General features: G+C 48.6%; 1 long non-coding RNA gene across 1 annotated transcript in view; it reads left to right on the top strand.

Annotated features, from left to right (window-relative positions):
* The window catches only part of LOC150009035 (uncharacterized), a 30,739-nt gene extending 30,484 nt beyond the window's left edge, over positions 1-255 (top strand). Inside the window, exon 3 of the long non-coding RNA XR_016511355.1 lies at positions 53-255. This is a non-coding gene — a long non-coding RNA (uncharacterized LOC150009035). The remainder of the gene's footprint in view (positions 1-52) is intronic.
* The last annotated feature ends 12,285 nt before the right edge of the window (positions 256-12,540 follow it).

The following is a 12,540-nucleotide window of genomic DNA, read 5'->3' as shown; positions in this document are numbered from 1 at the left end:
TGTTTGTTTGGTTTTGTTTTTTTGTTTTGTTTTTGTTTTTTGCCCTTTTCAGATCTGTGGGAAGGTTTTCTGCTAACCTTGGATCTCTGAGATGGGTGAAGAAGACATGGAGGAACTATCTTCACCTTCAGGGCCAGAGGAGCCAGAACACACCTTGAATGCCTCCAAAGAGTATGGGATGCTCAGGAAGGCTCCCTGTGGGAACTGAGCTGTGACAGGGACCTGGAAGAATGATGGTCACTATGAAAGTTATCTTCTGCAAGCATTCCTGGAGAGCTGCTCTCATTGTGCGTTCTGCCCGTGGGGCATGGGAAGGTGCTGGGCTGCAGATGATGGCCCCAGCCCTGCAGGGACTTAGGGCCCTGTTCCGAGAAAGGTAAAGAATTCCAGGCAGGGTTGTGCCTAATGCCTCTTGAGTGACACATGAGATCAGACATCCAACCAAGGGATATCTGAGCCCTGGAGCAGGGGGGGAAAAGTCCAGGGATGTGACTTTTGGAATGGAGCAGAGGGGTGTAGGGTGTGGGTTGGGGGATACGTGTCAGCCTGGAGAAGCAGTCCTATGCGGAGAACTCATATGGGGAGATGGGCCTGGAAACTCAGGACACCAAAGAGCAGGTCTGGAGATTATCTCTGTGTGTGGGAGCCTGGCGGAGCCTCCCTGTTCATCACCCACCTCCTGTCTTAGTCAGTCCCTGTGCTGGCTGCTCCTGCCCCTGCAGCTCCAGGGTAGTGATGAGGGCCCCGTTATTCACAGCCTGGACTGACATCTGGCTCCCTTGCGCCCACTCCCTTTCCTCGGGTGCAGCCTGGCCTGCCAGCTCACTGCCCTATGGGGCTGGCCTCAGACCCAGACAGCCTCCTCAGTGCCAGGGTCAGCAGGAGCTCGGGCCCCAGCGGGCAGAGACCCCTCCCTCCTGAGTTTTGAGCCCCACACTGGCCAGCTCTCTCAAGGGACCAGGTGGTCTCTGAAAGCGGAGGGGCAGTTGTCTTATTTCCAAGGTCTAGCTCCTGCAGAGGGGAGAGAATGAGCTCCTGCTTTAGACTAGTATTAATGGAAACCATTCTGTTTTGGCTGTATCCAGTGTTTGGTTCCTGATCTAAACTCCCAGAATGAGCTCAGGGGAACTTCGTCCTCAAGTCCTCATCCTTTCAGGAATGGGCATGGCAAACTCCATTTTGCTGTTGTTTGGCAGTGGTGATAGCTTACTCAGGGAAACGGGGGCAGAGGTGGGAGGCAGCGGCTGAGCCCAGATGGAAAGCCCCTGACTCGGGAACTCCCTGTTATCACTTTAGAGAATCTGGAAGTGAAGGTTGTGTCTGGCACACTTGGCTGGTTTCCGGGCTGAATCAGGCATATGGTCTGCCCAGCAGGTAGAAGGCTGTCCCTCCAGGTCTGGGGCGGAGGTTCCCTGCTCTGTCTCTCTGAAAGGGCTTTCCTTCCTGTCAGACTCTTAGCTCTGCTGCTGAACAGGAGTGTGTGTGTGTGTGTGTGTGTGTGTGTGTGTGTGTGTGTGTGTGTGTGTGTGTTTGGGGAAGAGGAGAACGATGCCCTGGGCTCCCTGAGTTTCTTGGCATGCCCAGCAGTGCATGTAGGGGAAGATCAGCAGGAGAAGGGTGGGTGAAAGCGTGAACTGGGAAGGCATTCATACAGGGCTGGGATCTTGATCTGCCACGTGAGTCCCCCCTTCCTCTACACCATTTGATTTTCATTTTTCCCACCTATCTCTGGCCCCTGGAATTGCCGCCTCCCCTGCTTTTCTTATGTAAATCAGCCATCCACAGAGCCTCCCTAGGCAGCTTAGATTCCACCTTCCCCGCCAAAGCCTCCCCAGACCCCTGCAGGCCCCCCTAAACTGTCTCTCCTTTAAGCTGCAACACTCTCACAATCAGACCTACACATGTTTTGTTTTCCTTATGGAGTTGTATACTATTTAGGGATAGGAGCTGTTTGGGTCTACACTTTCCTCCTGTCCCTTGAAACTGCCCCACATGGGTAGGACTCAGGGCCTGATAGCTATGTACCTTGAAGTTAATATTGTCTTCTGATAATTCAATTAGGAAGAAAGCCAGTTTAGGAGAGGATGTGAGCCCTCTGTAGAAATTACCTAGGAGACTGACTGTGAATATCCCAAATCTAATCAAGGAGACCTGGGTGAAACCACAGAGGACAGATAAAATTGTGATTGCATTTTAGCAAAGTGACTGCATTGTCTATTCCTCCTCATTGTAAGGGGGGTACCCAGGAAGACCCAACTTGGTTCTGTGCAGGAGAGTTGGTGCCCTGTCCTGCAAACATCAGGGGCCAGGCCACAGAACAGGTGTGAACGGAGGTGGCACAGATGCCTCAGACTGTCGTCATCCAGCCATTAGATCATCCAAGACCCTGGCCTTGTTCTGATTCCATGCTCAATAATTACATCCTGAGGTCCCCAGGAGAGCTGTGTCTCAGTGTCTGGGGACTATGGCTCTGTAGATTAATAAGCTGTCATTCTGGTTTTCTATTGTTTGTCCAGTTCACGTTAGTAAGTCCTGAGATTGGTTTGTCTGTGGTTTGTCAGTCAGGAACCAGGTGCTGGGTTGTGACAAAGCATCACAATAAAGTAACCTTGTCTGGGTGACCAGACACCTTCCCCAGCTGGCCATGACTTTCCTCAGCATTTTTACACTTGCTGTTTGCATTGGTTACTTAAAAGCAGGGCCCCATAAATACTTTCTGTGTGGCAGACTAATTGATTGGTGCATAGGGTGGAAGGATACAGCCCAACCCAGGTGTCTGGACTCCAAAAGGCAATGGGAGAAGGCCTATGGTCCCAGGGGTGAGGAGAGGAATAAATGAGTGGATGTTAAATGAGGGACTGAACTCCCCTATGGGCCAAGCACTGGCTGAGTGGATTTATATTCTTTATCTTATTTATTCATCCCAGAAGCCCTGTGGTGAATCTTACCACACCCATTTCACAGATGAGGAATGGAGGTTCAGAAAGGTTAAGTAATCTATACAGACATTACCTGGGATCAAATGCAGTTCTTCTCACCCTAAATCCCTTTCAGGAGGTTAGAGGGAAAAGACCCAAGAAGGAAGGCACATATACCTTCTGTGTTAGAAGAGGGGCTCCAGGGAGGAGAGGTGGACAGGGCATGGAGGCCCTCCTGGAGGTCTCTGCTCCTTGTCCACACCAGTATTTGCCCTTCAGGGACAAACTTGGCAGCCATGGTCCTTGGCTGAGGATTAAATGGTAGGAAATGAGCTTCAGGGAAATTCCAGCCTTGATTCTTTGATGAGGTGAAGGCTGGCATGATGCCTGCCTAGGAACATCCCGGCAGCATGTCCCCCACTGCTTACAGATCTGTGCTTACAGATCGCAGAGATACTCCTCCTTCCCTCCTTCCCTCATCTAAACTCTAGCACAGGTGCCCAGCCCCAGCCACAGGCAGAAGCCCTGTGAGTGACGCGTGGCACTGCTTTTCTGACCTCTGGACACAGAATCTCCCTGACAAGCCCCAATCCAGCCTCCACCTGCCCTGACGACCCACCTGTAGCTGTTGCTCAGACATTTTAGTTGCATTCTCTTCCTCTCTCGCTGCCTCCCCAAGCTCTCGGATGGAGACAGTGACCCGTCGTGTGTCCTAGGCATGAATGTGAGTGGGCCTCTGGTCTCTGCAGCCTTCTCCCTGTTCCTGATGTCCTTGGGTCTCCATTCTTTTCTTCAGAGATCACCTAGAAGCAAGTAGCTGGATAGAAGTCAATGCCAGTTGTTGCTGGCCTGGGGCCACCTCTTCGCCACTCCCTGGCAAGGCACTCTACCTGAGGCTTTCTGGGGAAGCCGTATGCCGCCACATCATCTTTGTTGGTGAATACTTTTCTTTATCTCCCTTCCTATCAACATCCCATATGACCTCATTCCAAACCCAAAAGATACCTCTACCTCGAAGTACAGCTTCTTTTAACCTGGAAAGACTTTTGCTGGCAGAAGAACCATGGAGGCCTGGGGGCAGAGAAGAGGACTGGGGAGCTTTGCCTGGGGAGGAAACATTGTCTTGGAGCCCTGGTGCCTTGGGGTGGGCAGGACTTCCTTATGTTCTAGCTCAGCTCCAAGCATCGAGAAACCCACAGAAAAGTGATCTGGAGAGTTCCGCCATCCCCCAGCTTGGGCCTGGAGCCTCTCAAACTGTCTGTGGGTGGCAGAGAGGGAGGTGTTAGGGAGTGGGCTACAGGAACAGCCCAGCCCCACCGCAGCTCTGCAGGCCCCAGTCTCCTTCTCTGCCCCAAGCCTCCAAGTTTCTCCCACCAGGAAATGTCTTCCCAGCTGAGAAAAAGCTGTGCTTTGGGGCAGACATCTATTGGAGGTGTGACGGGGTCATGTGGGAAGTTGATGGAGAGAGAAATAAAGAAAAACATCAATCAAAAAAAAAAAAGAAAAAGAAAAACATCAACCAGCGAAGATGATGTGGGGTGTGGTTTCCCTGGTTGGCCTTAAGGGCAGCTCCTCGCCAGGGAGTGGTGAAGAGCTGGCCCCAGGCCATCAGTGGTGGTGCTGGCCTCTGTCCAGCTACTTGCCCAGCTCCTGGTGATCTTGTTCAGGTTACATAATGTCTCTAACCTCACCTTCCTTACCTTTAAACCAGAGATGAGAGTAGTATCTGCCTCTTAGGACTGCTGAGGGCAGTAACTGAGATAATACATGTAAAGTGCATACATAGTAGGTAGAGGGGCCTGGCTCAGAGTAAATGTCTGAGATAACATTCATTCATTCATTCATTCACTCACTCACTCACTCACTCAGTACCTACTCTATCCAAGGCACTATTCTAAGGGCATAGGATATATCGGTTTACAAAACAGGCCAAGTGTCCTGTCCTTCCGGGGCTTGCATTCCACCCAGGTTGGATATTGGGGGAGGAGACAAACAACAAACAAGAAGCAGGATAAATAACTAAAGAAATAGTATGTTACAAGGTTAGAGTGCTATGGAAAAGGGGGAAAGTATAGCAGAGTGAGATTACTGCCTCTTCCCCCTAGAATTTGGGTAACTTCACTCTTATTCATGTCTCCTTTCTAAGGCAAAGGATGAATCCCTTTTGCCTCAGGCCATGCCCAATGACAGAGTCACCCTCTCCTCCCAATTTTGTATCTGATAGAAATGGTAGTGACAGGTGTTAGCACAGATTCACTCTTTTTTTCCCTTCAACCAGCAGATATTTATGGAATACCTGATTATGGAATGCGCAACATGAATCATTAAGTTCTTTTCCTGAAGGGTATTGCAGGTGAGAAAAGAGCTGCATGTGAATAATGTAAGTGAGGAAGTGCTCAGGCTTCGGAGAGTGCAGGCAGGCATGGTGAAGAGAAGCGGGCACGGGCAGTGTGTGCCCCACATGGTGCCAGCCCTTCCCTGGACTCTGGGCTGTCCCACGGCAGCTTGCTTTAGCTATTTTCTTCTGGTAAGTTGATGCACGGTCCCTAACTTAGTGTTGAAGGGAAGGAAAACATGCATTGTTATTTCTGAGGGGGAAGGACCTGAGATCCCCATCTCACCCCACCCCCTCAGGAGTGAGAAGGGGTGCTGTGAGCATTTGTCCAGTCCTGTGCCCAGCCTGTGGCATGTGTCTGCCTCCCCACCCCTGTAGTGTGGACTCTGCTGCTTATTTCAAGCCTGGCCTGATCCTGGCAGAGCAGTGAAAGGGAGAGAGGCCCGTATTTGTCTGTGGCCATGGCGTCTTGCTGCTGGTCCCAAGGTGGTGGGGAAAGGAGGTGGCCCTAATGCCACTGGGGCTCTGACTTCTTTTTCATTTTTTAAATTTATTTTATTTTACTTATTTTTAGAGAGAGGCAAAGGGAGGGAGAAAAAGAGGGAGAGAAACATCGATGTGTGAGAGAAACAGAGATTGATTGCCTCTCACATGCCCACAGCTGGGGACCTGGCCCACAACCCAGACTTGTGCCTGGCTGGGAATTGAACCAGTGACCCTTGGGTTCACAGGCCGGTGCTCAATCTACTGAGCCATACCAGCCAGGGCGGGGCTCTGACTTCTTGAATGCAAAGGAGGAGAGACCCAAGTCTGAGGGGGCGCTTGACCACATGGCTAGGAAACAGAGGCCGTGTGTGTCTGACCACAAAAGCAGATGTGCCGGCTTGGGGTTTGGAGCTGGGAACAGGCCGTTCTCCCCACAGTCACCACTCACATGGACCACAGTGATGTCTCCTGCACCGGGGCCCTCAGCTGCTGAGTCATGCTCCCTGGGGTTCGCAGACTCGCAGCTCCAAAGCCAGGCTGAGTCATTAGATGATGAATTGTGGAATTCTTATTCAGGCTGTCACCACAGCAGCAGTGGGCCTCGATCCCCACCCCCTGACCCCCCTACCAAGCCTCTCAAAACATTCTCTCCTTGCTTGTCATTCCCTCTTCATCTTGGGGCCCCTGACAGTGAGCACTAGACAGCAGTCAGATGCATAGGGGCTTCTCTGAGCTTGTCTTCTTGTGTCTGGATTCTGGACATGCTATAGGGCAGGGGTCTGGTCTGGTAGCTCAGGAAAGAACCTCAGATCTCATTTCATTCAACTCTCATAACAAACAAGGAAACAGACACAGGCTCAGGATTTAGAGCTGGTTGGAAGGGCAGCTTTGGAGTCAGAATCTTAATCTATTTACCATGAGCAAGCCTTCCCAGGCTTCGGTGTCCTTGGCTGTCAAAAAATGTTAATGTTCCTACTTTGTAGGGGTTGAGCCTGCCGGAAGTCCTGGGTGAAAAGCAAGCACAGGGGAGGTGAGTGCTCAATAGCTGCTATTTGATCTGTGTTTGAAAGCGGAGCCAGAGGTTGTGTGAATTAAAGATAAGGATCTGAGGTCTTTCCTCTTCCCGTTCAAGACACTCAAGAGTGGAGGGGCAGGAGCTCCTGGAGGGCTTTGGACACAGATTAGAGCGGGTGGGTTGCGCCAGTAGGCAGATATTCCTGTAGCCCAGTGGTTCTCAACCTGTGGGTCACGACCCCTTTGGGAGTCGAAAGACCCTTTCACAGGGGTCGCCTAAGACCATCAGAAAAACACATATATAATTACATATTGTTTTTGTGATTAATCACTATGCTTTAATTATGGTTGGGGGTCACCACAACATGAGGAACTGTATTAAAGGGTCGCAGCATTAGAAAGGTTGAGAACCACTGCTATAGCCAGATACCTCCCAGCCCTGCAGGAGCCACTGTGAGCTTGCAAATGCAGCATGCTAAACTGCATGCATAGATACCCATTTGCATCCCCCCAGAACAGAAAACAAGCAGAGACCAGTGGTGGACACAGCCACTCTGACCTGGGCTCCTCACCCATAGAGGCATGCCCCACCTGAGTGTGGGATCCTGCTGGGCCGGATCACCTGCTGGCTCCCACCAAGGATTAGCCTGGAGGTACACATCTCTGCCCAGAGGGAGCCTCTGCCTCCTACAGGCAGAAGTGGCTCGGGGCAAGGGTGGGACCACAGATGGTGACTCTGCCAGTCACCCTGCTCCTGCAGTGTCCTCCAAGTACTCTGTGTTGACATCTCTGGAGCCATGATAGGGTGGCTATGTTTTCTTCTTCCCTTTGCCCAACTAGGCCTGGGTTGACAGTCCCCCATACCCATGAACTATCCAAGAAAAGGTTCAAATTTTTGAAGAGAATTTATTGAGAAACAGAAAAAAAGATACAGAGTACACAATTGAAGGAATGAGAGTTTACAACAGACTTTTCAGCCCATTGCAACTAAGAGAAATTTACTGGGCTGATACCATGGATATCCAGATTCCAATTCCATTTCAACCCTGTCTCTCTTGGTTCCTAAGCCAACCAGTTCTAACCTTCTCCTGAGACAAGTCAGGCTGCCTTCTAAAACCTCCCCAGACCTACTTCCTGATCACCTCTTTAGGCACAGGCCCTTCTCTATTTGGTCCCAAAGAGTCCTCATCTAAAGTTTCAGGTGAGGTCCACCCCAACCCTGCTGCAAAAGGCATCCTCCAACCAAAGGCATCTGTAGTCCCTCAAAGGTAAGTTTTTTTCTTGTCCTGATCCATTTAATTAAACTATATGCATGAACCAGTTGGGTAGGATAGTTCTGCTACCTCTGGTCAAGTTACCAGTCTTTCTAAGCCTGCATCAGAACTTGGTCTTTCTCTTGCTAGCAATGTTTTCTTGAGTGCTCTCTGGCAGCTCTCTGCCCCAGCTAATCCAAGACTGCATCCTCCTCAAAACAGAACTCTGCACCCCTGTCCAGTCTTCCATTCCATGTACGGGTAACTCCAGTTCCCAGCTGATTCACCAAGGAGAGGTGGTCAAGCAGCTACCTTTGAACCCTACCCTGCTCAGGTCACCAACCTCACCAATTGCCTTGGAAGATGTCTGACTTCCCTCTTGGACTTCTGCCCCTGTGGAATCTTATCTCTGTAGATTTATTATATGGCATAGCTTTATAGACACAGTAATAATAAGACTACAGTGAAAGGAGAGCTATTCCCTCCCAAGTTATATTTTCTCTAAGTTATCAAGAGATTTGGCCACTCCTGCCATGTTGAACTTCTAAAAGTCTATGGTTATCAGTCCTTCATTAGTACAGTCTGATTCTCAGCTGGCTTTTAGGAATAGCATTGCCTCTTAGCAAGCTGGCCATTGGTCCCTTCTCCTCCTACAGTCACAGTTGTGTCATAGTATATGGTGTCTTCAAATAATGGCTGGAATGCAAAGTAAAGTCTTCTCCAAAGGAGAAGCGGGTAACAACTCTACCCAGATGTTCTTGAGCTTTCACCTCACAATATGTGCACGTAACATTTCATTCAAGCTTACCCTGATGTAAGAGTATTAGGTTAGTATAAGTCAGTTGAACTTTTTTCCAACCAATACCTAGGATTTGAGCTTTATGACATATAAAATACAAAATACTTTTCGCTACTTCTCACCCAGTCCTCACAACCCTGTGAGGTGGGCATGGTGGATATTATTATCCCCATTTTACTGATGTAGGAACTAAGGTTCACAGAGGTTAGGGAGCTAGACCAAGAGAACATTAAGTGGAAGAGTCAACACTCAACCCAGGTCTCTGCTTACTCATTTACTTTTTTAAGAGCAAAGAAAGAGGTTTTCGACTCCCTTTCTCCCTACCTGAATGAATGGCATCCTCCTTTCACCAGTATGTGCACAGCCTAGAAAGTTCCAAACAGGAAAAGGAATAATTGATCAAGTTAATTGTCATAGTCCCATGTGGGGTGGGGGTGGGGTGGCATTATCTTTCATGATGTTCCTGACTCCTTTAGATCTGTATTTTAACCAAGAACTTGTTCTCTCGGTGCTGAGTGGTGCTTTCTGTGGGTTTCATTAGGATTCCCAGGTCACAGTTAAGATGCTGGGGATTTTCTCTAAATTGGCTCAGTGCTATACTTCCCATCCATTTCATATTTTGCTAGTGCTCTGTGTCTTCCTACCCCAACCCCTTAATGAGGAAAATTTAGAATTCCTGTCAATCCTCCAATGCCTGGTTTCCAGGATGCTTACAGCTTCCTGGAAAGCCATGTGGCTTCTGCATGTCTGGAGCATTGGTGAGATTTTCTTCTTGCAGTCAGGTGACATTTCCTTTCTAAAGGTCTCTATTCCTGCTTTGCCTCCTGGGTGAGCCATTTGGCTGGAGCCATTTCACCCTCAGCATATGGTTCCTGTATAGCTCTGCAGAGCTGTTGTTTCAACCCGAATGTATATGATCCCCCAGGTCCCCCTCCACGTACATAAGCAGGACACCCCAATCTCATCTCTTTTGAGACTGGGAGCCGAGCCGCACCCTCAGAAGCATATGGTGGACTGTGTCCACAACATCCCTCCACTGAAGATTTCCAAAAGCCAAGGTTTTGAACAACTTAGTTGGATGGGGCTATGGCATTTAAGGTGGCAAATCTCTGGAGTATTATCACTGTCCCATCCCTTTTCCACAGATATTCACTTCACACATGTTTAAACGGAGTACCAACTATGAGCCATTATTTTGTTAACTCTGCGGATAGGGCTGCAAAGACAGACCCCCCCCTCCCCCAATGCAATTCATCCTATACTAGTTGATTCCTTAGAACCACCACCTGGTTTCCAGTTAGTCTGAATTAGTTGGTGAACTCAACAAGACCTCCCCCTGCCTTTCTAAACGCTCTACAATGATCCCATCACCTTAGGGGACCACCTGACCTCTGTAAACCTTGCCAGGGTGAGTTTCTTGCTCAGTCACCAGATAGACCCCTGCTCTGATGGCCTTCCTCCCTGCCACACTCAACCAACTGGTACTCTCCCCCAACTCCCATCTCTCTTCTAACAGGATAGTCTCATTTGTGCTAAGAGACACATTCATTTGCAAATCCAGTAGCTGTTCTTAAATATCACTTATAGAGATGTATTTTTAAGTAAATATTCAAGCATATATGTTAATGGACAATAATAACTAAGTAAAAATGTGCATATATGAGTAACAGCACGAAATAATGCAGAAAGAACCCAATCTCCCAAATCACTATTTACACATTTTGAACCTATTTCCACTCGATAACGAATCAGACATATTTTCACCTTGTTGCTATCATCATGTAATCAGAATCCAAATTCTCATCCTTGTTCTGCTTATGATTGCATCACATAAGATATTCTTATAAATAGTTTTCATAGTTACCATACGTGAAGGCAGTAGCTCATTGCCCTAACAGACCACAATCTGCTTAGCTGTCCCCCTACAGCTGAGCAGTTTCCAGTCAAGACTGTCATTTATAGGGTGGCCACAAATAACTCTGGGCAAATAATTTTTTCTTCTGAAATATTTTCCCAGAATGTATTCCCCAAAGTGAGATAACTGAGTCTTACAGTTTTTTTGTTTTTTTTTCTTCTTCTTACTCTTGTCAAGTATTACCAAATTTCTCTCCAGGAAGCAACATTTTATAGTGCCAGGAGTCTATTTCTCCATGACATATTTTAAAAAGGTATTTTTGACACATGAAAGTGGCTTTCTTAAAATCTTTTTGTTTAGCAGTCCTGGCCTGTGTGCATTTCCTCCCGAGTGCACAGCCTGTTTGGTCCTTTGACCAAGTAAGATACCTTGATCATATATGGAGGCTCAGCTCTTACTCAGATCAATTCTACGTACGCGGTTTTCTCATCTTATTGGTTTTTCAAATCTTCATTATTCTTTGCTGTGTATACATTTCAAATTTTTATATAATTGAATTTATCCACTTAACATTGATGATTTCCCCTATCGCTTCAATAAACAAGCATTAACCTCCCCAGAAAAAGGATTTTTCCCAACCCCCAGTGCCCTACGCTTTCCATCTGGACTTGTCTAAAATTACTCTGGTCCCCGTGAACACTCCATTGTCCATGATCCCCACATTACGATTCCCTTAGGTCATCTCTCAATAGCCCCAGCTGAACATGTCCACCTCAGTCCCACCGCCACAATGGCCTATGCAAAGGACCAGGGCGGTGGCTCACCTCCAACTAGATCCTTCCCTCTGGTTTCTACTTCTCCACTATCCCTGCCCCACTACCAACTTCTTAGGTTTTCCAGCTGTTTTGTCTTCCAATCCCATACTGGTCTCCAGGGCTAGGCTGCTTCCCCCCAGCAAGGGTGGCCAACTGAAGAACACATTCCTTCACCCCTTAGTTTAGCCAAATGAAAGACAAAACTTCTCAAAAGGAACTCTGTTGGAAAACTAAGAGGAAACTAAAAATAGACTCCAGGAAATGTAAAGATATCAACACAGGAAAGATTTTAAATCCTACATAGGTCTTGGCTTGGAAGTGATGGGAGCTCATGGGGGTACCCCTTCTCTCATGCTCGGAACCCTAGTGTTAGACTCTGACCCTGCCAGGTTCAGTGTTCTAGCAGCACATTCTCTTCCCAGACCTGGAGGTAAACTCCTCTTGGCTTCAGCCGGCATCTGTACTTAGTCCCCGACCCAAACTACACTGGGGGATGCCATTATCAGAGAAGCCTTCATACTTTCTGGCCGTGGCTAGGAGAAATGCCATTAACTGCTGTTTCAAAATCCCAGGCCTCTTCTAACCTGTCCCTATTCCAGCCTGCTGAAAGCAAGTTCTCAGCTGTCCCAGGAGGCTGGTGACCAACATACCCTGAACCGTTCTGGGCTCGGAGGACTTCTGCCCACCCACCTCCCCAAGACTCTCGCTGGGCTCCTCCACCAGGAATGGTTTTGAAGAACGCAAATTAGGACCAGCTTACAAATCTCAAAATCTTAAAACTATAATAACAGTAGCAGAGGGGGTGGCGGCAGTCACCCACAAAAGGCATGAGGTGTGGTCGACTCCCAGCACCCTGCCAGCCCTCCCCATCTGCCTCTGAGAGCTACGGTCATGCCACAACCCTTGGTCCCTATGCCTACACACCCAAAAAGGGGCTGGCAGTGTGGCACGTCACACTGAAAAGTTGCCAACACCTGCCCTCTGGGAAAATGCCCTAATTTACCACATCTCAAGGCAACCCTGCCCCCCTCCTCCTGCCCCACTCCCTCCCCAGTCCCACCCCAA

Source organism: Furipterus horrens, unplaced genomic scaffold (assembly GCF_987537825.1).
Source record: "Furipterus horrens unplaced genomic scaffold, mFurHor1.1.pri manual_scaffold_5, whole genome shotgun sequence".
NCBI lineage: Eukaryota > Metazoa > Chordata > Mammalia > Chiroptera > Furipteridae > Furipterus > Furipterus horrens.
Note: the sequence above shows the minus strand (reverse complement) of the source record. Positions and strands in the feature narration are given on the sequence as shown.